Source organism: Drosophila subobscura, chromosome O, assembly GCF_008121235.1.
Source record: "Drosophila subobscura isolate 14011-0131.10 chromosome O, UCBerk_Dsub_1.0, whole genome shotgun sequence".
Lineage (NCBI taxonomy): Eukaryota > Metazoa > Arthropoda > Insecta > Diptera > Drosophilidae > Drosophila > Drosophila subobscura.
Window position 1 is genome coordinate 23,400,436 of NC_048533.1, and position 27,115 is coordinate 23,427,550.

At 41.9% G+C, this 27,115-nt stretch overlaps 1 protein-coding gene across 3 annotated transcripts in view; it reads right to left on the minus strand.

Annotated features, from left to right (window-relative positions):
- LOC117897215 (lachesin) overlaps nt 1-26,192 on the minus strand; it is a 137,552-nt gene extending 111,360 nt beyond the window's left edge. For 2 of the 3 annotated variants that reach the window (XM_034805926.1, XM_034805927.1), the window contains exons 1-2: nt 25,271-26,192; nt 1,044-1,103 (exon numbers count right to left, since the gene is read on the minus strand). The gene's annotated coding sequence lies outside the window, so the exon portion shown is untranslated. The remainder of the gene's footprint in view (nt 1-1,043; nt 1,104-25,270) is intronic. The other variant, XM_034805924.1, reaches the window with a different exon arrangement.
- Nucleotides 26,193-27,115: the final 923 nt, after the last annotated feature.

A 27,115-nucleotide genomic window follows, 5' to 3' on the forward strand; every position in this document is an offset into this window, starting at 1 on the left:
ACTTTTCGAAGATGAACGACACTTTTAACCGAATTTATTTTTGGCCGAGCACGAAGTGGACCTCAACCTCAAAGTTGCTTTAGTTTTTTGGGAAGCGGCCTCATAACACACATTTCAATTTCCTGACCATGAATAATGGCAAACGTCCAAAAGATGCTGGTTATACGAGACCCCATTTATTAGCTCTGAAGGATATATGTACATACATACATACATACACTCCAGAATACACTGAGCAAAACCAGTTTATATTTAGCTGTACGTACGAACACAACAATACAATTCTTTTTTCCCATTTTTTTCAGTCTTTTTTTTGCAGTGTATAAACTATTGACCAAGTCCCAGGGCTAGGGGGAAATGTTTTGGGGCCAAGTTTTGTGGCTGGCTAATTGAGTTAATTGTGGAAAAATTAGGCTCAATGTTCGGGGCCACATTGTCTCGGGGCCATTTAAACAGGATTGTCTGCCATCGATAATGAGACGATGAACAGAGAGACAGATTATTGACCAAGTTCATCATTCAATTATGACCGGCAGCTTCAATTTTTCGACTTTTCATGCAAAGTGGTTGAGTATTATTTTGAGCGTGTGTGTACGCTAAATGATCTTTTCCTGTAAACTGACATGTTGGGATGTAGGCAGTTGCGGTGCGGCGCGGTGTGCGGTTTAGCTGAATGACAAACGAGACATTGACATGAAAATTCACTTTTGAACACAGGCCCAGAGATGGATTTCTATACACTTAATATATGGCACCATGTTAATATCCATCCACTGCTGTCAGTTTTGCCCCCAACACATTTGTCAGGAATACACACACACACAACATGAATGACATACAGTTTGAGTGTATGTATTTATGAATTTATATATATCACAATTTATGAGGATAAACATACATATTTTTGGTCAATTTAAGCCACGCACAAAACCCCATTTAATTTTGAATAAATATTAAGCGAAGGCCTCTTCATTATCGACAAACAAATTGTTGAGTGTAATAATTGATATAAAAACTAAATAAATAAACGAAAATTTAATTACCTGATGGCTATTTGGCCTGGTGGGACGTCTGTTTTAATTGCTATCGACGACAAGTGTGGCCTAAAAATGACAAAAGGGGAAAATGTTCAACGGTATTATTATTTTTATCAATTAATAATGGGGCAACAATACAATTGAATGTATGAATATGTATGAATCGGTTCATCCCACCGCCTGCTGTCGCCCTGTGACGTGCTTGTATGGTGGGCCAAGAAAATTTACAATTCAATCAGATGCCACAGCAGTACAGTGTCAAAACCGCTGGAGCAGCAGTAGGAGGAGCAGCAGAAGTGAATGCTGTGGCAGGAACGGGGCAGAATCAGCGGCTGTGGCTGAAACAGGAGCCGGACCAAAGGCTTTGGGGGGAACAGGCGCATGAGACAGCAGCAACAGAAACTGAAACACCGCATCCGCAATCACTAAAAATTAATTTCAATTTTATTGCACAAAAAGTGAATCAACCGCAACAGCAACAGCCGCAGGGGCAACATTCAAGGTAGGGGAATGCACTCGTAGAATGGTTGATGGTGGATGGGAAGGAAAAGTTGTATTTAGATTTGGAGTTGGTTTGAGCCTGTCCAAAATATGGACAAGGCAAAACGTATGGGCTATCGGACACCTTGGATATCAGCTAGAGAGATTAGCTGAACTAAAAAGTTTCAGGAGTTTAAAAGGAGATTGTTAGGTAGGATTAAAGCAAGAAGTATCCAAATCTAGATGGTGTCAGCAGCTCATACCTTAATCTACTTGATTCCGTGCAAGAAAATATCGCCACCTTCCACCTATCTGTGTGTAAAAACTACGTACCATAACATGCCAACGAAGTAGCGGGTATAAAAACAACGCTCAATCCTGGGCCAAGAGGTCGAGTAAAATATGCAGATCAACTGGGGTCTGTCAGGGGGCGAACTGAGTGGGAAAGTGTTTGGAAGGAAGTGGGGGCATATTCAGTATTTTCAGCCAAAAGCCAAACATTTATGAAAATGCAAAAGCGTTTTTAAGGTTTACCTCACAGGTAAACCTGGCGCTGCAGCGGCGCCAACTGCAGAACGCTATTAATGTGAAGCAAAAAAAAAAACTGGCTAAAACTGGCAGCCAGGGGTCGGAACCACCAACAAAAAAAAGAAAACGCGAACATGAATTGCGGTTTAAGCATTGAATTATGAATATTTCCTTCTCTCGACCCCGACCTGGTTTTCTGTTGATTCCACCCTCTGTTTGGGCGCCCGCTGCCAGGGGAACATTTATCATCGTGGCAGTCGGAGATTCTGATTAAAAGCGAGAAATGTTTCGCAATAGTTTCCCCCGAAAGCCTTACCTAACCCAGCGAAGCTCTCGAGTCGACTCATCTCCAACTACAACTGATTCAACAAATGCTAAAATCGCTGCACATAAAGTGTACGTAACGCATCAGGCAGCAAAAGGGGAGGAGGAATCCTGGTTTTAGATTATGGAATTTTGTGCACTTTACTCGGGCTCTTTTCTTTTTCATTTCCTGCTGCTGCCATATTTTGAATGATGTTGAATGATGATCATAATGAGGACGCAAATTCGCATTCAATTTGTTAAGCAATTCATTTGGTTCTTATGCTAAATGGCAATGGTATTATATAAATTAGACAAAAGCCGAAACTTTTCCACCGTAAGCACCAGACGCGATACCCAGGAACCCAGGCATTATAATTGGCACAACTTTTGCTCGGTTAGCATGAAAACTCATTTATTTCATCGCAATCAACATACTATACCCGGAGAAAAGAGCACAGACGAGAGGCAGGACGAAAGGACAGAACGGGCCAACGCAAATACAGATACCCAGACGGACGGGGCAGACCGAAGAGTGGAAGTTATAGCAATTAGCGGACTCGAGTGAATAGAGCCAAAAGGAATTAGGCAGCAATCCAGACACAGCTGTAGCCTGGCAACGGCGTAGAGTACGCCACAGTGCCACAGTGCCACAGCGGCAGTGGCATAACCACGGGGAAAAGTGGAACAGCCAAATGGCAGCAACAAATGCGCTCACGATGATACTCATAAGTAGGGACGAGTGTGTGCCATGAATGGAAGGTTAGCTTAAACAAGTACAGTACAGTAGTCTAGGCATTAGCCTTCATGCCACAACAACAGCTCCTCACTAAACTGGTGTTCCACTTGTACTAGGTTCTGGTAGATTTTGTATGTGATTAACAATTGTTGCGGTTCGTCTAACAGTGCGCTTAGTGGGGAGACTGAGACTTTGATTAAAAATGATTCGCTGAAAATGAAGTGCAAATAATATTACTTTGCTTGAGTCTCATTCAGGTTGTTTCATTTGTAAATGAAGTAAATATCTGAGTATAAATTCTGAGTTACCTCCGAATTATTTTCTTAATATATCCTTCTGGAAAAAAGATCCCTAAACAGACGTGACTTCCTTGTAATACCCGTAAAGATTTATGGTTTATTTTTCGTGGAGTGAAATACTTCTAATCTCGCAGAAACCATCATCAATTAACCTTTTAATGCTGCTCAGTAATCTTTACAAAGACAAGGGAAAAAATCATTAGCTTAATTTCCTGTTTGCTTCATAAATTTAAACGTGCAACATGCCCCCAGCTGCCCAAATCTATCATTAGCGGCGATGACCGGGTGAATGGGTTCTCAGAGCCTGCCAAAAGTAGGCGACACTTTTCCACCGTACATACTCGAATTCATAATACATATTCTGAAATAAACTTTGTGTTTATATTGATTTATTGAATTTTGTCACTTTACAGCCGCTGACGGGGCGAACCATTCATTAAACTCATTAAGAGCCATTCATTTATTCCCTTTACGGGTGGACAGCCACCACCAAATTTCACTCGCTTTTCGTTAATGTTTTTGGTGTACTTTTTTTGTTGGTTTTTGCTAACAAATTTAAACATTTAATTAAGTCAGCAGACAGCGATATAATTTTTAAAATTTATGCGCGGCACACATTTGCATAATGCAGCGCAACAAATCACAAATCAAATGTTTATTAATGCATAGACGCCCGCATATTCCCCCCGAAAAACACCACAGCTCCAGTCCGCATACATAGTATGTCCTTCCCCACAGTCCAAATATCCTCTTAAAATTCCGCTCTGCCAACATTATTGCAATCCATATCAATATCATTTTTGAATTTTAGACGCGACTGAATGGTTTTGTTCTCATGAATTATGGGGAAAACAACTCAATCAAAAATCGAAACAAAAGCCGAGGAATAACCAGCGGAAAACCGGGAAAATAGAAACAAATGAATTAGCCATATCAATGGTGGCCCTGGCAGTGTCTCCCTATGTGTGTGAGTGACGGCGTGATAACGCGTTATTACACTATAAAATCATTAATATGGCGGCTCTAATGGCGCTGATATGTAAATGTAGGACTCCCGTCTACTGTCACGCAAAGCTCTTGTAAAAATATTCAAATACATAGAGATGTATATATGTATGTATGCACGCTCGAATGTAGACAAGGAGCGCAGAAATGTGGCATTAGCTGACAGTCTTTGGCAACGCCTACCATTTGCAGCCATTACCAAACACTTTGGCCATAAACTGACTTACACACACAGCCACAGAGGCAGAGAGCCACACACACGGAGAGAGAGAGAGTGAGAGAGTTCCAGGATATGAGGGCCGCCAAGGCAACGGAATCTATTAGTTTGTCGAGGCTTGGCTGAAATTTCAGGAGCACTCAGGGAAAGAGGCCGGGAGAGACAATTCCGTAAATTTGATATGCGCAATTTGTTAGCAAACGAGCAGAGCGCACAGAGACACTCAAATCGACTCTGGCGTAGAGGTATGAAAGGGCAGAGACATCGGGAAAAGAGCTCAAGACATAGACCTAGGCACAGCTGTTGAACAGCTATAGCTGATATTACACGATGCCTACTGCATCGACATAATAAGATGCCATTCATACGCTTCATACTTTGCATTTTGCATCCCACTTGGCATGTAACGAACAATGCGTTTAGTTTATATTTCTTTCATAAATCATCATCGGTGGAAAACGTGTCGTATGAGATCAGAGACTCTACGTAGCCGTGACAAAGGAGTGTTTCATATAACTACCGCCCCTGGCAACCTGTTGCCGCTTACGCACTTTTATGACGTGACGCCAGCAGGCAGCGGGTGGTGTCGGTGGTGGTTGCGTGCTTCTGCTTCTGCTTCTGATTCTGCCACAATCACCTCCTGCTTCAGCCACCACAAAGTCGTCACCATAAAACGTAATATGCCACATGACTCGCTGATGGAAAGCACACAGCCATTTCCACTCAAATTGTATAACATATAGGAGTATACTCGTAGCTGCAGCATTGAGGCAGAAAAATGCTTCCTTCAATGCTTCCTAAGTTTTCTCCGATTAAATCTCGTGTTTCAGCCAACAATTTGCGTTTTGTTTATTCCTCTTTTGTACTGAATTTCTGATTTTCTGAAAATGCCAACAAGATATGCAAGAACTCGACCCCGCGATGGGAAAACTTATAGTTTTATACTTGGGCAAATCTCGGGATGAGACAAAAGTAGTCAACTCTCGACTTGCAAAGTTTCCTCTTGGTCAGCCGATTGCATTTGGCCAAGAGCAGCATCAGGCAACAGCAGCAGCAGAAACAACAAAAACTGCAATTGAATTTTATAACAAACAATTTTACGCTTTAAGCACACTAGAATTTGCTTTTGTTGTAGCTACCAATGAGGCAGCCAGCAAGCCAGCAGCAGCCCAGCAGCCCAGTGCCGTGAAGTGCTCTCCGGCTCGAACCAGGTCTCGGACTAAGCTTTCGGTCTCCGGACTGCAGACTGCGGATTGCCTCATTGACTTTGCCTTTGGCCAAAGCAATTTTCTACTACTTTTTTTTCCTCTTCTATTTATCGTTATTTACCATTAGCTGCCGCCCCCTTCGCCAGGACCCGTATCCCTGTAACGACCACAATAAGCATTTCCTTCTTTTATTTTTTCCTCTCTCTCTCTCTCTCTACCTCTTCCTTTTCGGCTGCACTGTGGGTAATCGCTGCACAAAGTTCCACAAACACACAAACAAAAAAAGAACAAAATTGAAAACAAACAACTACGAATGATTGAGTTGCATAAGCACAAAACTTATCCAAATCGAATGGCTCTTAATTAAATTAACTTTTTACTCATATTCTCGGGTTTGCTTATCAAAAGTCAAAGGGTTTTATTGAAATTGTGGTAATCTAAGGAAGTGCTTGATTAAGATTTGTGCTCATTTGTAGAGTCGTTCAGTTTGAATCTTATCGAGGGTAATATAATTGCCATTTGTTCCTACCATTATTCATCTCTAAAATTATTCAAAAACATTTTGCATATAATCTTTACAAGGCTGTAACCTTTTTTGAGCTAAATTATTACTCAGTTGGGTATTATTTAGGCTCTAAACTAATTTACTTGTACATATGTATGTATACAGTCGCACTTGTATTTAATTTTATCTGCAGACTTATCACATTAGCATTTCTGCCCCCTGCCCAGAAATTCATGCGAAAGTTGTTCTGCCCACGCCTCAGACTTGGTCTCAGATCTTAGCTCCCATCAGCATTCTCAATCCTAGACTCAGACTCTGCCATCAGCATTCTCAATCCCAGACTCTGATACAGTCTCAGCCTTAATCTCATCTCCATTCCCCAGCCCAGCCTAGAGCCATTCCATGCCCAAGTGTATAATTATTCTATCTGTCGCATATGCATGAGATCAGCCATAAGACCAAGGGGGCCTACTCTTTCCCATCTTTATTATTCCTTGCTCCTGCTTTTTCGGTTTGTATGTATATGTATATTCATATGCGTTTGCCCCAAAACTTCTTCTCCACATCTCTCCTTCTCTCTTCCCATGGCTTCCCTGCTTCATTAGCAACTTTGTGCGTATTCATTAGGCAACAGCAGCAGCAGCAGAAGGAGCAACAAGAGGCAGCAGCCTCATGCCACCAGCAGGGGCACACAGCTGCGACTGGTTGATAAAAGATTTATGCGAGCACTGATAACCCGACAAAACGCCCACACATCCATAGACATCCATGCCACCCATCCATGCCTTGGATAAATAAACCAAACAAAAAACAACAAAAACCAGAAAACCAAAATTTCTGTTGGTACAAGTCTCAAGCATTGCCAAAAAAAGGAGAGTAATACGATGATATTAAAGAAACGAAAAATATTCATATGTTGACGAAGCTTTGCTCTGACAGCTGCAATATTTCTGTGAAACATTTACGAAAAGCTCGGATGGAACCACACAATCCTACAACTCCGGCTGTTAGGGTATTTAACAAATATTAAAAAAGTGGGAAAATAAAATACAAAAAATTAAAGCACACAAAAATGGCAGCTGCTTGATTTGGCATTCAGCACCAAGGGCGTCTGTGGCACGAGAGACAGCTGGGGCAGGGTGCCTTGCCATCCATAAGGATGTCTGTCTCGAAGAGGGGTGGCGCACTGGTTGGTTGCACTGCCCCCTCTTCTGCCCCCCTGTCGAAAAACCACAACTTGTTTCAGGAAATGTTTTTGGCAAAATGTTTGGTAACTCGACGGCTGGCGGCTCTCTCACATGTTCATAAATTAAAATGCCGCAAATCAAATTCACATAAGGCTTCAAAACACTCAAACGCCTGTGCTCAAAGCTCCACAAAGGCTGACTGACAGTTGGGTGGGTGTGGAGAGAAGGGGAGGGAGATCACTAAGGGGGCAGCGTATGCGTTGGGGCACAGCCCGAGGCAATCCTTGAACATTGTCTAAATCGAAAAACCCAAAAACTGGCGCGCCGCTGCATGTTAAATTATGTTCACACTTTTTTGGGCTCCACTGCCAGAATTGGACCCCTGGACCCCCGGAACCCCGGACCCCGTGCTCCATGGCTGCACACTTGAGTGGAGAGTCCATATGGGTGGGCGTGTCGTGGCCAGTGGCTGGATGGATGGGTGAGTGCTTCGGTTTGCATGTGCGGTTTTTATGCTGGCCAACCACTTAATCTCCTTTTCGGTTCCGGAGGCTCCTCGGCTCCCATTGAGGTTGGCGCCGCTGTCTTTCTTCGTTTTTCCAAGTGAAATTTATTATATTTTAATCACTCCCCGGGGACCTGTTGTAGCCCTTAAAGTATATTTTCCTCCATTCTCTTTACCATCTTTATGGAATTTTTAAGTGAACTCCATATTAAGGAAATTGCCAGCGCTCAACAAAAATTGCGTTTTCTTTTAAATTGCTTCAAATATGTTTCACGATTCGCGAATTTGGTACCGACGGTGTTTTACCGTTGATTGCAATTAGCATTGGCTATTTTACCACTGGAATATTTCATTTTCTTCTCAATTCTTGAGATGCATTAGCGGATCGTGTAATGTGGGGAAAACATCTGGAGGGCAACACCCAATGGCACACCCAAACACCCACTAAAATTTCTTGTGTTCCGCTTGTGCTCTCCATTTTTCACTCCTTTTTCTTTTTGCTGTTGTTTGGTGTTTATTGCGTATACGCAGCGTTTTCTCTGCCAGCCCCCAAGGACGTGTGCCGCACTTAATCATTTTGATTGTCGTAAATGGCGCATTTTTAGTGCGTCGCAGCTCGTTTCAGTTCTTGTTTCTTGTTTTTGTGTGGTTTCTGGGCCAAAAAGGAAACTGTTTCGGCTCATTAGTGATTCATTTATTTACTCTGGCCATTACTTAAGTTATTATTATATGATTTAGCGAGGAGGAGTATGAACAGCTCGTTTATTATGCATCAGCAGAAATGCTGAGTCGCAGGAGGAGCGAGAAGCGAGAGTCAAGCCTTGGCTCGACTGTCAAGTACAGTGAACATCGATCGACTTGGACAGCTATTAGACATAATCACGAACGATTCATACACACTGATATGGAGGTATGTGCACAGATAGATAGAGAGAGTGAGTGTAAAAGGAACGGAAGATGAATGCATGTGGGGCTGTGCCCTTGCATGCCTAAGCAGCCTGGCAGACAGGCAACTTCCGTACAAGAAAAAAAAACAGAAGAAAAATCACGGCTGGGCACATATAAGAAAGAAAAAAAAAGGCGACCCGTCAAGCCACTGGGATATATTGATTTTCGGGGGGGCGCAGGGCCTGTCTTTTGGGGGGACTCTATACTGGGAAGGAACGTGAACAAAGACAAAAATCAAAGCCGCATGCAAAACGCAGCCTGCGGCCCAAAGTTGTTCTCCACCATCTTCCATCCACATCCCGCCTCATCCTCTTCATCAGACACACTCCTCTGCCAGAGCGTTAACGAGCAGTTTTCAGGCTCAAGCAGCCCAGCCACAGACTTTAGGTTTGAGGTGAAGAGGGTCCCATTAAATGGCTGGCCAAATACGAGTACGAGTACGAGTAGGAGTAGGAGTAGCCCCTGCAAAAACTTAAATTTAGACACACAACTTGGCCAACTGCTCGGTCCTGACCCCTCATATATCAGCGGCACTTGTTGGCCCACGTTTTTTCCACCTGCAGTTTTTTTCATGAGCTTGAGCTCTCTTTTTTCCTGCACCATGCAAAGGTGTTATAGTTTTGAGCCAAAGTTTGCTGTACTGGAAAAAAGTAAGCCATGGCTTGGATGTCTACTGGTGAGCAGTTTTAACAATTGAACGGATAAAGTCAAGCCAATTTGTCTGTCCGGCTGTTCTAGTGGGAATCAAAAAGGAAAAATCGCAAAATTTATTTGAATTATTCCAATACATTGTGCTTACTTTCATAAGTCTAACAAATTATATGGAATAATCTTCATAAACCCACCATATTTCACCCAATTCGTATAGCCGTTTGCATTCATCACGCCAAAAGGATATCTAAAGCTTCGGTTCGTTGGCTCGCGTCCTTCACTTGCTAGTTTTTTATGTGTTGTTGTGTTGCCAGCAGTTTGGAAATGTCGTAACGGGCAAAGCGCAGCCACAAAGCGAAAAATAACATTGCGCCGGTGCTCAGGGTCCGGGTTCTGTGGGACTGGGGCGCATGCCACATGATGCACGTTGACTTTGACGGCTCGCTGCGAGTTGCGCGCTGCACGGCAGTGCCACATGCAACGGGACAACGGGCAAGGGGGCAACAATGTGAGCTGCATGGTTCGGCGGAGCTTTGCGGTGGGCCGTGCAAAAAAAGTGCCGAACAATTCTATTGATTGACAGTTTGGCAAAACGCACAAAACAAAAGGAAAAACATGCTTCGTGTCCCTGTAACTGTATGTATCTGTGTGGCTCCATGTATCTATGTATGTTCGTGTCCATGTATCTTTATGCATGTGTTAGAGCCGAAAAGTGTAGAGCCGCAGGCGTTACCGTTGCGGATGTGCGCTTAAAAACGTTGCAAGCGAACGTGGAAAAAAGGAGAGCTTCCACTTCCTCTACCTGCCACAACGCCTGAACAATGATTTGTAATGCAGAAAGGTGCAACGCCTGGCCAGAGGCGTTGACTACAGATTCCACCGGGTAGCATGGTGGGATGTTGCCATATTCAATGGTTAAGCGTGAAAAATTCTTTAAATTGGCCTTGCGTGATTCCCAGGGACCAAAACTATTTCCTGGTCGACCGCTTGATTGATTCCCCAGCATTTTGCACCTGCCATTAATCACAATTAATGCTTTGGAGTGTGTGTGGGGCATCCTCCCCAAATCACAGAGTCTATAAATATTCATTTTTATGGTACTTGTACAATCATTTATTTACTTTCTTTTATTATGCAAATTAATTTTAATTGCTTAACAAGTTGCGGCAATTGGGCGACAAAAATAAGTCCAAGTGTCCTGTCCTGAGCCCCTCCCCCCTGCTGTTACTGTTTCCCCTAATGGTTCGCCATTGGGGCTGCCACAAATTATCTGTGCCAGCACAGACATTGCCCAGGCACTGGCCCATGCCCAGGGCTCAAACAATAACTAATGTCAGCCAAGCGCAAATTGCTTTATTAAATAAAGTTCAGCCAAAATAAGCAAGCCAGAAAAAAGAAGAAAACACAAAAACACACACAAGCACAAGCACAGACACAGACATATTCCCGAAAAGTGTGTCCTGGAGTGAGGGTCAGTGGCTTTGGGCAGCAGTCCCCAGGCGGCCCAAAAGAATCACAGTAAATTGTACAATGTGGCCAGTGTCAGCCACGTCTAATCATTGTGCACACACTCCAGCTGAGTTTCCCAGAGACGAGAATGAGAATGAGGATGTGGATGTGGATGGGGATGTGGCTGTAGAGTGGCCGGAGCAACAACCACAACAACCAGTGTAAGGACACAAAAGGGCTGTACATGTGTGTAAGGACATGGCTATGCAGCCACAAGGACTGAAAGTATTTTTAGCTAATATCAATTTTTCATAGTTCAAAGATTTTTGCACACAAGCCCCAGCCACAAAGGGTGGAGTCAGAGACAGAGACGGAGACAAAGAAGGTTCTGTGGCCATTGAGGCAATATGAAATTTTCTGCTTTTTCCCGATTATAAACGATCCTCTGCATTGGGTCCTGGCCAAGGAAGAATGGAGCCCACACACACACCCACATGTAGCACGTGTAGCACATATTTCGATATTTATTTTTTATACACATTTGAAATGGAGAAAGCTTTTGCTCGCAATTTGATTTGTATTTATTTTGTTCGTACTCCTACTCGTGCTCGTATATTGCGTGTACGTAGCCTTGTCCTGGCTGCAAGGCAATGCAGCTCCTATATTTGGTTCCCTGTCAGACTGCAAGTGATAATTTATGGCCAATACACGGTAGCAGGGCAACCAATTCAATTTTCGCACAGCCGCCACAGTGGGCTCTGGCCTGAGGCAGAAAAAGATCCATGGAATGGGTTTCCATTAGGTCTAAGCCTTGAATTCACTCAGGGTGGACACAGGCAGGACTGTGCTCAGTGAGACTTTATTTTCACTAGATTCAGTTAAGATTCCAGAGTGCTCAGGCCTGACAGACCTGTTCCTGGACTTCTGTTTGGTTCTGGTTAATCCATTCAGATAGACAACTCTTGCATCTCCCATTCTTTCGTTCCCAAAAGTCAATTTCAAAGCATATTTATCGCAAATCAGGCTCCAGGCTAAATCGATATTCCAGGACTCCTTTTGTGATCCCTGGGAAGCTATTTGTGGCCCCCGAAAGTTCACTGTACTCCACCCAGGTGGATGTTTTCTTCCGCATTTCAGGTTTGTTCCTGCACCATTTCTTCCATTCCAAGTGACAATTTCAATGTATGCTCATCGTAAATTCACGCCAGGCGTTATCGACACCAACACCGTTGTTGCATGGCAGCAGCAGCAGCAGCAGCATTCGGGGCAAGACTCGCCTAGTCTTGTGTGTGTCACTCTCTCGCTCTTCAGACCAACTTGCAGCTGCATTGTTTATGTGCTCTGGCCTGGCTGAGAATCGTGTAAATTTTACGCCCCTCCCTTCATTCCATCTAATGGCAAATTTATTTTGTACGTAAACCGTTTTCTTTTTTTTCGTGTAGAGGAGGCACAATCTGCTTTTGGCTCTGGTATTGTCTGGTCGGGCAGATTGGAGCTCTCTTCATAGCAGCAGCAGGAGCAGAGTCAACTTGGATTGCATGTAATTTCTGTCATGGTAAAATTGAATTTCCCAAAGAAAAGCCTCAGAGTGGGGAGGCGGCGTTCGAGTGGTCCAAATAATGCATGGGGATTGGGTGGCAGCAAGAGTACACTTCAGGATTGCAACTTCCTCCAACAGGTTGGGTTGGATTGACTAACTGACTGAATGACTGACTTAACAACTGACTGACTAACTTACTGACTTATTGTCTATCTTTCAGATTGTTTGTTTGACTGTTTTGGCAGGATTTTGGTTTACGAAAATGTGTGTGTTGGGAACTGTTTTATCTTGTTATATCCTGACAGAAGCTTTACGAATTTCGACAAGAAGTTTGCAACGCACAGGAGGAAGTGTAAGCATAAATTATACGCCTTAAATTCGCTAACTTTTGAAGCTGTATCTCTGCAGGCTAAAATCCGATCTTCATATCAAATTGAATCAATGTATCTTTTAGTGTATCTCAATCTTCGGTGCTAAGAGTAAGTTTTTCTTCATGTTTTGCACTTTAATTGCACAAATCCATTACGCATACGCAGCGTTGCACAAGGAAAATTGCCAAACAAAGGCAGGAAGCGCTACAGACAGAGACAGAGAGTGAGCGATAGAGAGAGTGGGAAAGGAAGCAACAAAATTAATTTTTCTCAGCCGCAAAATTGAAACCGAACAGCGTCGAAGCGCGTCGGCAAATTTACACACCATTAAGTAGTTTACAAACACACACAGCCCAGAGGAACCCGAAGGATGGCAGTGGATAGGATACGGGATGTGGGTGAATGGTGTATGGATAGAAAAGGTGTGTGAAAGGCAATAAATGCGGGTGGGAGGGCTGCCGAGATCCACATGGGTAGTCATTGTAATTTGATATTATGCTGCGCAATGGCGGCATGTGTTGCCTCGCACACAATGGCACAATCCATGGGAAAGGATGAGGCCACAAGGAGCTGATAGCTAAGGGAAATATAATAAAATAAAACTCAATATCCGAGTAGCAGCAGCAGCAGCAGCAAGAGAGGAAGATAGAGAGAGGCCGCCCTGAACTATTCAATTCGTTCATTTCATTAAGTTTCTTGTCGCACTCTCAAGCACTTGACGTTGACAACGTGGCGTATGCGCAATGTGTATGGTGTGGCGAGGGAGCGGGAGGTGTGGCCATGTTTATCAGGCCGCATAACGATGTGTCACTTGTGCGTGGTGCTCTGAATAGAACCAGAAATCCAGAGACCTCCGGCTGAAGCTGCTGGCGAAACTTCAAGCTTGGTGCTTGGCACTTGGCTGTGCTGCATATTGATATGCTAATCGAGCTGGCAACAAAAGCCCTATGTGTCCGGGCTCCAAAACGTGACTCCTGGCCTCCTGCATGTGGGTGGAACAATGTGGGTGGGTGTGTGGGCAGTGTTTGCCTACCTAATGGCATAAAGACAAAAGCATGGCACACACACACACACTGGCAGATGGCAAAAACGCCGAGCGTGATGTCCGTGTCTGGCTTTCTCTCTTGCTCTCTCTTTGTCCTTTGGAGGTGGGCAAGCGCTATTAAGCGCATTATTTAGCTGTGGACACCCCAGAGCAACACCCACCGCAATCCACAATGGCGGACAACACGGAGACTGAGGCAACAACTGAACAACTGTGTAGATAAGCACTTTTGACGATGTAATGGGTCCGCTGACCACTTTGTATCCTTGTGTAACCATATGCTCGGGCCACTCCACTTCTCCGCTCCTCTCTGTCTCTCTCTGTCTCTCATTCAGAGGGCCCTTAAGTGCCAGAGGTAAAGCCACATAAGCGGCAACACCTAAGCAAAACACGCAAACAAAACCCCTCAGTCAATGGCCATCGCCAAGTGGTTGTTGTCCCAGCTAATAGCGCGCGACTTTGTCCCATTGATTTGGACCAATCGACACCTGGCTTAGGCCTCCAAACGAGCAACATTTTTGGGCTGCTGGTAAGCGCAGGTTGATTGGGATATTTGCAGTAAACAGTCAGCCTATTCAATTATTTAATTTGATACTTTCATGCCAGAGTGTGCAAACTTATAATATTTTTCCTCTTTGCCTACATAGAACCGTTCCAAAATAATATTGTTTACTTTTTTGAGATTAACGAACAAAAGAATAGTTGTTCCTAGCATCCATATAAAAGCCAAAAAATGCACTTAAAACGTTTCTGGGATTAGAGATCGCCTCGTCATAAAATTTGGGGCAACCAAGGAAATGAAATTTTGTTTGGCTATTCAAAGGAAAAAGCGCGTATTACTCAAAAAGGAATTAACTATCCTGGCCGTATCCCTGGCTCCCAAAAGATGCAAAGGCGCACATCACAAAGTATTCAGATGGGCAGGGTCCTGGGGAAGATGAGCTCACGTTAATCCTTAAATCTGCCCAAGTGCTGCCTTCCCCCCACACAAAAAAAGAAAACAGCACCAAAAATAACAGATTGTAGGAGTCTTTGCGAGTACACACACACAGGCATAGAGAGAAATTCTGGCAAGTGGTAGTGGGAGTAGAGCCATGGAATTACGCACTTTCTGTATATGTTAGGATGGTACATGGCTGCGTATACGCAATATGGCTCCACTTTCGTTTTAATATGAATGCTAATAGGCTAAGTCGGGATTTCTGGACTCTCTCTCCCCACCACCAGTCCATCCTGCCACGCTCTATAGCTGTGAATGCCTCTCCATCTACTTGAAATGTAATTTTCCCACAATTTTTGTTCACTTTACGCACGGGCCCAGACAATGGCACCGAGAGACCGAATGAAAGGCACGAGCAACGGCAACGGGAATGGCAATGGCCACGGCACACTTGGCAATATGGTGCAGAAAGCGGCAACACTGGCAATACACAATAGCCAAGCCATTTTTATCGCCTTCTATGGGCCAGGGCTTATGCTCCGCCGTTAACCAAAGGGAAGATGAAGCCGGAGAACGAGAAGCAGCATCTCCTTCTGCGGCACGGGTCCTTTCCCATTTAATATGACTTTACTAACCACAAAAAAAAAGAGAGAAGCAAACGCAAATAGAAGAATGAAATCTTTCTCATATTATGCAAACGTCTAAGGAGGAGGCAGTGACCTCCAATGACCCAATGGCAACGTACACACATACACACATTTACTCGTTTACTTATTTCTTTGCATGAGACATCCTTTGTCGTTAACAAGCTTGCACTCTAATTTAGCAGATTCTTGGTCTGCTTTTGCCATTGTGAGCGAGGGGGGTTGGCGCTCTCCTGTAGGATGTTTATCCTGAAATTTACGCCATATTCCATGCCACTATAATTGGCTGTTTGGCTGCGTTAAGATTGTGCCTCAATTTCAGATAGGTGACATTTCGTTGCATTTTAATGAGCTTCATTCCGCCTCGCATCGCATCGCATCGCCTCGCCGCCATTCGATGCCATTCCGTCAGCAGCTTATCGACTTATCTGCGAACCTGGTAATTGTGTGCTAAATTTAATGCTGACTCGGGTGTGTTTCTGTGGCTCTCTGTACGCCATAAAATGCTGTCTAAAATCTGTCTAAGCAGCAGGTTTTATGAATGCATGGAATATGTATGGCCTAATCAAAGTCAATGCCAGTCAAATGTGTCTAAATAATTCAAGTGTTTCGAATAAACACATTTAACAGGTCACCCGCCAGCCAAAGGGCCAGAGCCACTTTTGTGCAAACAAAAGCTAAAAGTAAGAAAGAAAGTTTAACCAAGGTTGGCATACCCTTTGCTGATTCAATGTTCAGATGAGAGTTTCAAAATTATAAGATTTTTATTCTAATTTGAGGAAAACGAACATTTGATGGTAGTATGTAGATTTAGACGCTACTCTTTGGATCTTTTCAACATTTCTCCTCCATATAAGTATCTTAAAAACTTAAAAACTCCTTCGCTCCCAATGCTAATGCAGCTTAAGAACTTGTGCATAATATTTTACATGTCAGAAAAGAATTCCTTCTTTGTTTTTTCAAGTATCTGATCAAAATCGTAACACCCTCATGGAGGGTATAAAAACTCAAACGCCAAAAGACCGCATAAATGATGCAAAGTATTCTTTTTTTGTTGCTCTTGTTGTTATTCCCACTACCCCTACTGCTGCGCCGTTTTGCCTACGTACCTGAAACAAGTTTAAACAAAAATCTCTTGTTTTGGGGTAATGAAACTGCAAGGAGCAGGCAGCAGGCGGCATGCGGCAGCAAGGACACGGCCCAAAGGGCAGGAAAGCAAAAGAAACAGAAAGGGAAAAACCAGCCGACTGCTACACCTGCTGACAAAGACATTTACTCAAAAAGTTTTTGCCGGCGCATGGCGCAAAATAAAAGGCACAACAAGGTATGTGGCAACAACAAGAGCAACAGCAAAACGGCAAACAGCAACAACAGCAGCAGCAGCAGCAGTAGAAGAAGGAGCAACAAACTGGGGCACGACAAGCATTTCTGGCAAAACGCCCGCGCCCATTAAGGGAGCCCACAAAGGGCGCGTTTTTCATTACCATCGATGGGTGGTTGGGCTTTTGGGGCTTTTAGATGGGGGTGTAAGGGTCTTAAAAACGCCAACAAAAGTCAAGGATACTGTCAAAAACTGCTGGCGGGCATTTCCTCACTTTCCATTTCACTTGTTGTCCCCCACAGCACCCCAGCCCTCACCCCCACCGCCACCGCTCAATTGCTTCGTCCGCTTCGACTGTTGACTGTTGACTGTTTCTGTCTTGTGTTTTTTTCCCTTGCCCCACCCGCTGCTCTGGCTTTTTTTTTGTATTTAATTATTTTGGTTCCTGCGGGCGACTACCCCTAACCAAAAATAAAGTCAACCGACAACCAACAAAAAAAAGAAACGCAAAAAAGATATGGAAAGTGTTGTCGTTTTTATTTGTATTCCCTTTTCAGAGTTTTTTTCTGACTTTGAAATGAGCAACAAAGGGAATCCTTCTTGCTTGCTTTTGCAATGTATAAATGTATGTACACATGTGTGAATGTATAGTATTTATGTACATAGCACACTCAATTAGATATCGTATTTGTTTGCATAATTAAATCGAACTTATTTTTTTTTTTTTATATTTAATCGCTACAGCGAAATTGGTTGGTCGCAGAGATGAGTCCGCATTGACCAGGTACTTCAGTTTTGTGTTGAATATTATAAAAAGTTACTGAAAATTTTGAACTCAAAAAAGAGTTGTTTGCCGAACGAACACTAGAATAGGAAATCGAACTTAATCAGAACTATTCGTTTGTTTTGTTTGTTTTGGGTTTGTGTCTGAGACAATTAGGAAATGCCACACAAATGGCATGACAGTTGGTGGGAGGGATACAGGGGATTGTCCCCAACAGGTGACTGGATTGTAAATGTTAATTATGTTCGTATAATATATGGGGAAAAGCCAACAGCAGACTACAACTTCATCGCTCTATAATAAATTACCTTTCGAATTAATATTCTTGACCAGGCAACCAATCTGTTGGTAGAATAAAATCGTTAGAAAAATGGGAAAAATACACACACACACATGCATATTTACATACAAGGGCAGTTTCCCCATTAGAAAATGCTTCAATAACTTCCATTGTTGATTTTATAAAACTATTAACAACAAGAACCCAATTTTCCCAGCTTTCTTGTCTTATAATAAATGAAATGTTAAATAAATATCTGGTGCAACGTAGAACTCTCAAGGGAAAATCAAATGAAATTGGAGAAAAATATTTAAGTGATGAATTATTGTTGTCATAGACTCAAAAAAATGGTTTTTACTAGAACGAAAACAATTTGCAAGTATCGATTGTAATCCTGACGAATTATTTAAAACAATTGGCTTTTACTTACAAAATTAAATCAACTTGGAAATCTATGAAGCAAAAGTAAAGACTTTTCAGAATATATAAGGCTAGTTTCATTCTGACAGAAACACAAAGAATTCTGGTGTTTGATTTCATTCGAGTTTAAAATACAATACCACAAAATATCAGAAAGTTTTAATAAATATTGATGCTGATGTAGTTTTCAGCTCTAAACACAAATAAACTCCAGCAAAATATTTTTGGGATCCTTTTAGCTCCTTAAATTCTTAAATAATTGTATTGGTTATTTTATTAGACCATACATAACGATATATTGAAAAATAATTCACTGCAAATCCCACTGTGGACTCTTTTCATTTACCGAAAAAGAATAGTTTTTCTCGTTTCGAATTCCAACTAGAACTCTCAACTACAATCAAATCAGATCAGCATATGTGTGTATTGTGACGCTTCCACAGACATTTTTAATGGCCATTCAGGCTGTCATCTATTCAAATGATACGAGCATCTGCAACACTGATGGACAGATTTCCACCCCCACCTGACAAGAGCCATCAAGAATTTTGTAAATAAATTCCAGCCACAGACGACAACTTGAATGCTGCAGGTCTCAAATATTTGTGGATGCATTTTCCATAAACAACATTCTGTGAAATGTATTTTTCATGTTGTCTAATCTTTAATTAATATATTTTTAATTTGGCAATGGAATTCTGTTTCAGATGATATTTCGAAAGAGTGCGATTTGTGCAATTTATTATTGTTGAACTAATCAACACGTATGGGGTGAATGGGAACATATTTGTGTGGCTGTTGCAGGACACACGCTCTGTCCCGATGGCCCTCTGCTATGGCTAATGAGTCCTCGTATACGTCCTGGTCAGTGCTATAACAACAGCTTACAATTTAAGCTAATTACGTGGTGCACGTGAGGCTATGATTTAGCGTTTAGCATTGCAATTAAGCCGACAGCTGGCCAACTGTGTGGCCCTCGCACTCGGCCTGAGCCTGAGCTTTTGGAAGGTGGAGGCGTAGGCCTCCTCCACTAAGCTTATCATATCAGAAGCGGCACGAAACGCCAACGTCGGCCCGGTAATGGACAAAGGGCCACAATAAAAACTGCGAACCAAACAAATGCCTCAAATAAAAGCCAATGGTCGTTGACAGGGGGGAGCGAAGGCCAGCTAAAAAGCTAAACAAAAACTAACAGGTGAAAAAAGAAGTGCAAACTCGAACGACTATAAGATACCCTAACAGATTATTGATTATTTTGAATTGAAATTCTGTGAGAATTTTCTTAAGAAATTATAATAGAAGGAGACTTGTTAATGGTAGAAAATATTATTCTTTTCTTGTGAAAATATTTTTAGAACTTATTTCTAGTGCTGACCAAACTACTCATTTGAAATCAATGATACCCTTTTGCCTCTACTCCCCAAACTCTTAGTATAGTACACCCCACTGAACCTATTCTTAAACGCTGAAAAAAAATATATATACCGAACCCAAGGATAAGCAACACTCTAATGCGTGCACGGCGGGCGTTAGTGGGTTAAGTTATGGCCCCTTGACCGCAACGAAATGTGAAGCGGCGGCGGTGGAATAATGTTAAAGCCATAGCCAGTGAGAGAAGTGCAACAATTAAATTTAATTACCAATGTCATAAATATGCCATGACATAGGAAAACCACACACCATACCCTCTGCCCTGCACTACAACCTATCCAGATGCAATTGCAGCTATGCCTACAGGAAAATAATCAAATAACATGCAGCGACGGGGCCCTAGGAGCCAGTTGCCATTGCCAGGCCACAGGACCGAAAGCCAACCAAAAAGCCAGTCGACCAACGTGTAAATTACCACTGCACAAATTAATTATTCAAATGTGCACACTCGAATGACTAAACAGACGACGCATGTGGGCCTAAATTCGTGCCAGCGAGTGTGTTAGTCAGTGTCCGTATGTCCGTGTGTGGCTACGGCATTAGCTATCCGGGAATGAAATGCCAGCTACGGCTTCCGCACCCTCACTCACACCCAGACCCGGCGACTCCTAATTAGCCGTAATAAAGCGCCTAAGCATGGATTTCGGTCAGACGCACGCTGGCTAACCCAAATTGCAGCATAATTTGAAGCACGAGCAGTAGTCGTTGCTGTGAAATGAAGCTGCAATGAATTCCGATACACATATGGCGGGCTGTGTTGCTAAGCCATGAACATTTCCCTGTGAAATAATTGCAAAACAGAAGGTGTTTCATACACAGCTATTATCTCACGGAAATCCATGATTTTCTAAGGAGTCGAGAGTCTACCCATAATCCTTCAATCCCTCCATTGCACATAAGTATCCATTTCGTTGTAAGTATTATCAAAATATAATCGAATCTTCCTCAATCATTGTTCATGTTAACTCTAAGATTTTGGCTTTAAAAAAACCCATGAAGTTGTAGTTCTTGGTAAGCTCTCGAACACCACTTTTAAATGAAAGTTCTGTTGTTAATTTCCACCTCTGTTAACAAACATAAAACAATCAAAGCATGGCATAATTTTCTGCGCTGCCAACAGAATTGCCCATTAGGAAATCAAAGATTACTCGGACCCAGTTCGGATTTCGAAGACGTTTTCATATTTTCACTATTTTCACGCTCATTATGCGCCGGGAAAGTCTGAATGCCCTCGGACTGTGGCCCCGCTTATAGCAATTACCTTCCATGCCGGCGTAGTGCCTGCCTGCTTGTGGCTCATTTTTATTTTCACTCTCGCCCTACGATTGCTGCCACATTTATTTTACTTACTTGGTTCTTCTACCAATTCTGTTCGTTCTTTCTTTTTTTTTTATTTTATTTCATTTTATTTTTTTTGGTATTTCTGCTGGCCCCAAACAAAGGAGGAGGAGAACGAAGAGCGTGGTTCGGTGTCATAATGAGCTCAAATTTATTGGGTCATTTGGAAAAATACGAGAAAATCTACTAGGGCTCTCCTTTCTCTCTCTATATACAACGCGTTGCGGACATTGCCTGGGTTTGTTTTGCTTTTGCCATTTGGCAAGGAACATTTTTTTTACATCAGGAAAAAGCAACAGTAGGAGAAATTGAAACAGAAAACAGAAGCAGTTGCTTATTATGCCATCTAGATTCCATTCTTCTCCTTCTGCTTCCTCCTTCTCTGCTCCTGCTGCTGATTTCGTTTTTTTTTAATTAGTCAATAGTTGAAAATGTGGAACAGGGGAGAAAATTGAGCAAACACAATGGAGGGAAAACTATGAACCTTGGATGGCGTGTGATTGTTGGAAAGGAAAATGAACTGTGAAATGGGTAAGGTCAACAGAAGGAACACTGGCTGAAGAATGGCAAGTCCTTGTAAGATGAAAGAGTATTTCAAAGAAAAATATGTTGAAACAATTGTAGATGAACATCTGTATGATATTTGTGGAAGGGAATATTTTCCCCAGAGCAAACCATTTGGAGAGATACAAAGATAATAGAAGCAACGAAATGTCAACAGTTTTCTTGACAATTTTTAGATGATATCCGTTTAAGCAGTCATTCAGCTATTAATTGAGATGAGAGAGAAAGAGATGAAATGTTTGTCTGCTTTGCTTCTCTTGTTTTGATATCTGTATTCAAGGGAATGGTTTTATTCATTCGAGATTATGTGCTGTAATTACTACCCAATTCCCCACAAATAGTTGTCTGCCATGAATGTATTTAATGAGCTCGAAAAGTAAAGCAGTAAGCCCGAGTAAAGCGTTTATGCAGCTTCGTTTTTGATTCAGCATTGAAAGCTGTACCCTTATTTTTATCAGAGAAATACATTATATTATAATCCCTCTGAAGTTACATTTAATGCTTCATAAAGTATATGAAAAGGTGAGTGCCTCCATTAATCTCTTTACAAGCGAAGACTGTAATTAAATGTACTTTCTGATTAATTATGGATATCATGGAGAGTGGCGAATTAAGTAATCCGTGCGGAGGGCCCTGTTAGATTTGCCATTTATCAATTTCGTGAACAGTCGAAGGGAACCAACCAACAGCCTGAAATCAGAACCAGAAATTGTAGGACCAGTATGGCAGTAGCAGGTAATAATACAGAATCGATGCACACAAAATTGAATTAAAGCCAATTGCAGTTGGCTACATCGCTCCATGGCTCCATGATCCAGACTCTCTCTCTCTCTCCCTTTCTCATTTTATTATTATTATGAATTATGTTTTGGCCTGTTATTACTCGTTCTGTCGATGCCAATAGGCAAACACATATGTGTGGGCACAATAGGGACCTGAACTGGTCCACGTCCTGGTGCTGGCACTCGCTCCGTCTCTGGATATGTGTGTTTTGTGTGGCTTGTTAGTGGGTCTGTTGCTGGGACTCCCGCACCGCCCTGCCATGAGAACTACTATTTACATTATACCATTATTATGGAATATTTTCGTATTACGATTCCGCAATGGGGTATGTGCGTGTGCGTGCGAGTGTGTGTGGTCATGTTTAATTAGCCAAATTTATGTATGAATGCTTTAAAACAATTACCACAATAGGACACGCCCACGCCCAGGCCTGCACGACCCTCAATGCATGAGAAATGCGTTTTGAGAAGTTGAGTTTTGGGGAATGTGTAAGAGGAATTTTCGAATTGCAATTGAAAGTTAATAGACTGGCCTACCCAAACATTACGTTTATTGAATTGGGGTTTTTTTTTTTTGAATGGGTTGGGTCAAGACTGAATAAAGGACACAATGCCCCAAAGGATACTGGATACTGGATACTGAATATTGTCTGTGTGTGCGTACTGGGGATCTGGTCAACCATTAAACGTTGAGTCCGCCTACGAATGCAGGCTCAATAAATATAAATGACTTTAACTATTATAGCATCTGATACATCTGATTGCTGTGGCTTTCGTGCGTCTTTAATTATTTAACCATTATGTGCGTTGGCTTATTTATTGTATGTGCGGATGGATGGGTGTGTCGATGGATGTGCGTGGTGCATGGTGGCTGGTGTGTTGTGTGGTGTGGTATGTGGTGCTTGGCGGATGGTGTGTGCACACGTTCGTATCTGTGTATCTGTGTGTTGATGCAAGCCCCCACGGGCCCCAACGCTGGACATACTTATTTATTGATATGTCTTTCATTTTTAAGCCCCAACTGCTGGCCGCAGTATTTAAGCGGAAATTAAAGTTCTCGTTAAATAAAAGTTTTCTGTATGCCAGAGTAGAGATACGTGAACTCTCGTATATAAGATTCATGTACATGCATACATGTCTGCCGCCTGTTATTTTAACCCCATTTTCGATGGCCGTGTGACCATTTCAGGGAAATGTGTGACCGATTCTGTATTGATTGTGAAATTGGGTTTCAATTGAAGCGAATTACCAACTGGATTTACATTTCTTTGAAGCTGCATACCCCTCTTTGACCTTCTTCGAGATCCAATTAAAACATTTTTTGTGGGAACTTTTTAAAAGTAAATTTTAAGCTTAAAGTCCATTTTGATGATATATATATATATATTTCGGCCTATGAATCTTGGTGGAAGTATGTATTGTATGCCATTTAAACACTTCTGAAATAAGTTTTAAATCAGCTCTAAATAGACTGGAAGAAAGCAGAAACTCTAAGCTACTTTTGGAACACCCCTATAATAATTTCAGAAAGTTTCTTCCACTCCATCAAACGTATACATTTCATTCAACTGGAAAAATTATTCTAATTGAACATATGGAACATCATTAAACAATCATCTAACGACATTAATCACAATATTAACACAACGTTGATTAAAATATACCCAGCTATGAATTACCTTTGATGCAAATCCACTTTCAACAAATTGTTTTTAATGAAATAATGAACAATTTGAATTCAATCAGAATAGATTTTCCACCACATAAATGTGCATAGCATCGCCGTTTGCATATCCATCCATAATTCATGGAGATATCAGTGGGTTAATCTGGAATGGCATATTATACGAGCAAACGAGCTGTGGATTGTCACATTTTCAAGTATTTCGTTTGGTATCGGATTTTTGCAATGTAAAATCTCTCTCTCGCTCTCTCTCTCTGGGTGTTTGCCGCATAATTGTTTTCTATATAAAACTTAATTTTACACCGACTGACAGTTTGTGGGAAAGGGAATTAAAGGGGGATATGGGGAGATGGTAGAACATGGCACGCAAGTGATGTGCGAAAAACACATCATTCATACATATTTTTAATTAATTGCTAAAAAATACAAACAATAAAATACGGACAGGACGAGAGTGGGAGTGAAAAAAGTGTGCAATTCGAAGTGATTTGATTGCGAAAATCGCATGGCTTTATTTTATTTTAATTATGCAGCTGACTGATTGCAGCTCGGCCATTAAAAATGCAGCAAGTACTCTCGGCCCCGTGCAACAAAATAAAAATACAATGACTGCAATTAAATTGTGGAATATGGCTCTATACCGCGATGATTGCCTTTTATGTGAAGGGGAAAAAATTCACAAAAAAAACCATAACAAAATCATCTTCATATTCATATTTAAAATGTATACGAGCCTCCTTTAGATCAATTTTCATGCATTAACGTCAAACAAGTGGAAGGTAATGTATGGAAAGTAGTTAGTTGGCATCGGAAAAAACATAACCCAATCATCAAAAATGGAAAATTATGGAAAGTCATACAATTAAAACCTGATACTTTAAATATGCGAATTATATGATGGAGCTAGTCAATTTTATGACTTAAATATAAAATAGCACATTTATTTCCATAAAAAACTCTTTTTCAATGTACTTTATGGATAGTTTCCTATTCTAACAATAAATTTAAATGTGAACAGGATATATCTGTGGAGAAACTCCCCTTTCAACAGGTGACACGACTTACCTCGCACAGTAATCCCCTCTAGTTTTTGGTTTCAACGGTCTTTGACCCAACACTCTCAATGCGTATGCGTTTCTGTGTGTGTTTTTATTTGTTTATGTGTGCTTAGCTTTATTTATGGCTTTTCCGGCTGCGACACGCACATACACATACACATTCACATTCACTCTGCGGCACTGTGGCACGGAGCGGCACACACAGATACAAACACTGGCACTGACACTGGCTCTGGCACACTGGTTTGGTACTGGCGGTTCCGTTTGAGCGTCCTAATTTAAAATGCCGCACAATTTCCCCATAAACAAATATTTAAATATTTAATTTCTGTGCTGATTGTTTGCATTAAACGCCGGGGAGCGTAGAACGGTGGTGCTGTTTTTGCGTGCTGTGCTGCTATTTTTCACTCTCTTAATTTAATTAAAAATCTTTGTCTTGCTGCTTTCAATGTGGCGAAGGTGCTGGAGCGAGCGGCTGCTAGATGCGTGGCCAGCGGTGTGTTCAATTTCACGATTTTCTATGTGGCAGAATTTGCACTGAGAGAGAGAGTACGAGAGTGGAGCCCGGAGACGGTGATAATAGCAGCATGGAATCGGTGTCCGGAATCGGGAGTCGGTTGCCCGAGCGTCGCGAGAGACCCTTAATCGAATCAGAAACAGAATCAACGAAGCGCGATTTTGTTTATGGAAAATATCCGTAAATCCCTTCGATTTTCGCACACCACAACACACGCACACACAATTTACAGTTTATCGGCGAGGTACAAGTATCTCGCTGGAGAGTTTTCCCGTAAATTCACTCAAATTGTATTATCTGTGTGATTATTTTTCCCTAAAATTCCATTCAACACTTTGTATGCGGGGCGGCCTCTAGAGAGTTTGACTGGTATGTGGCATGTGGCAAGAAACACAACAACCGTTAGATTACGCGTTCGGACGAAGACTGAAGGTTGCATGATGAAGGCTGCCCCGTAGCGTTCCACGAATGACAACACGAGGGTGGGCTTCGGCAACCACTCGTTGATTCAACAGTTAGCACGAAGCGGGTAGGGCGCACACGAACCCATCACCCACCACCCACGAGCCCACACCCACCCCGCCGATGGGAGCAATGGATATAGTCCTTTGAGCACACGAAGGACCTCTACGCGACTAGCCCAATGTAATTGGTATTACAGCCTCTTCACCCACTGTTGTTGTTTTTGTTATTGCTGCTCTTTTTGTTGGTGGAAAACGAAAAGGAAATGTCACACAAAGAGAAAATGTACCTTTAAAAAAGAGATAATTTTTCTGTGAAAATTATGTTAGAATTTCCCTGTGGGTTATGCTACTATTTTAACTGTCTGTTAGCAAGCAAAACTGTTATACGTTATGTGTACATTTTATTATTATTATTATTTGTAGTATTAACTGACATTAACGTTAAAGCCATAGAGAATTATAATCAATTCTGTAGACGAAATAATGCTTATCGATTGGGACTTGATTCAAAATATTTATGGTATGCACTTATTCAATGTGCATTTTGTGGAAAATAAATAAATTAAACAAAGTATGCTCATGAAGACTCCCTGATAGAAAATATGTAACATAATTTGAAATTTTGCCTGCTTTGGTAGGGTAAATTAGATTTTAAACGGAAATTGTACCTCCTTTTCTTTCACCACATTTAAATTATAACGCTCCTTTGAATAATTTGAATGCGCGCCACAAATTTCCCTCAGTTTTGTTTAAATGCCGAAAAGAGCGCCATGAAAGTTGGTTGGGAAATTTTCTCTTTTACTTGAGCGGCTCCACCGTACTTACTGCGAATAAAACTTTGTAGTAGAATGCATTCAATATTGCATTAACC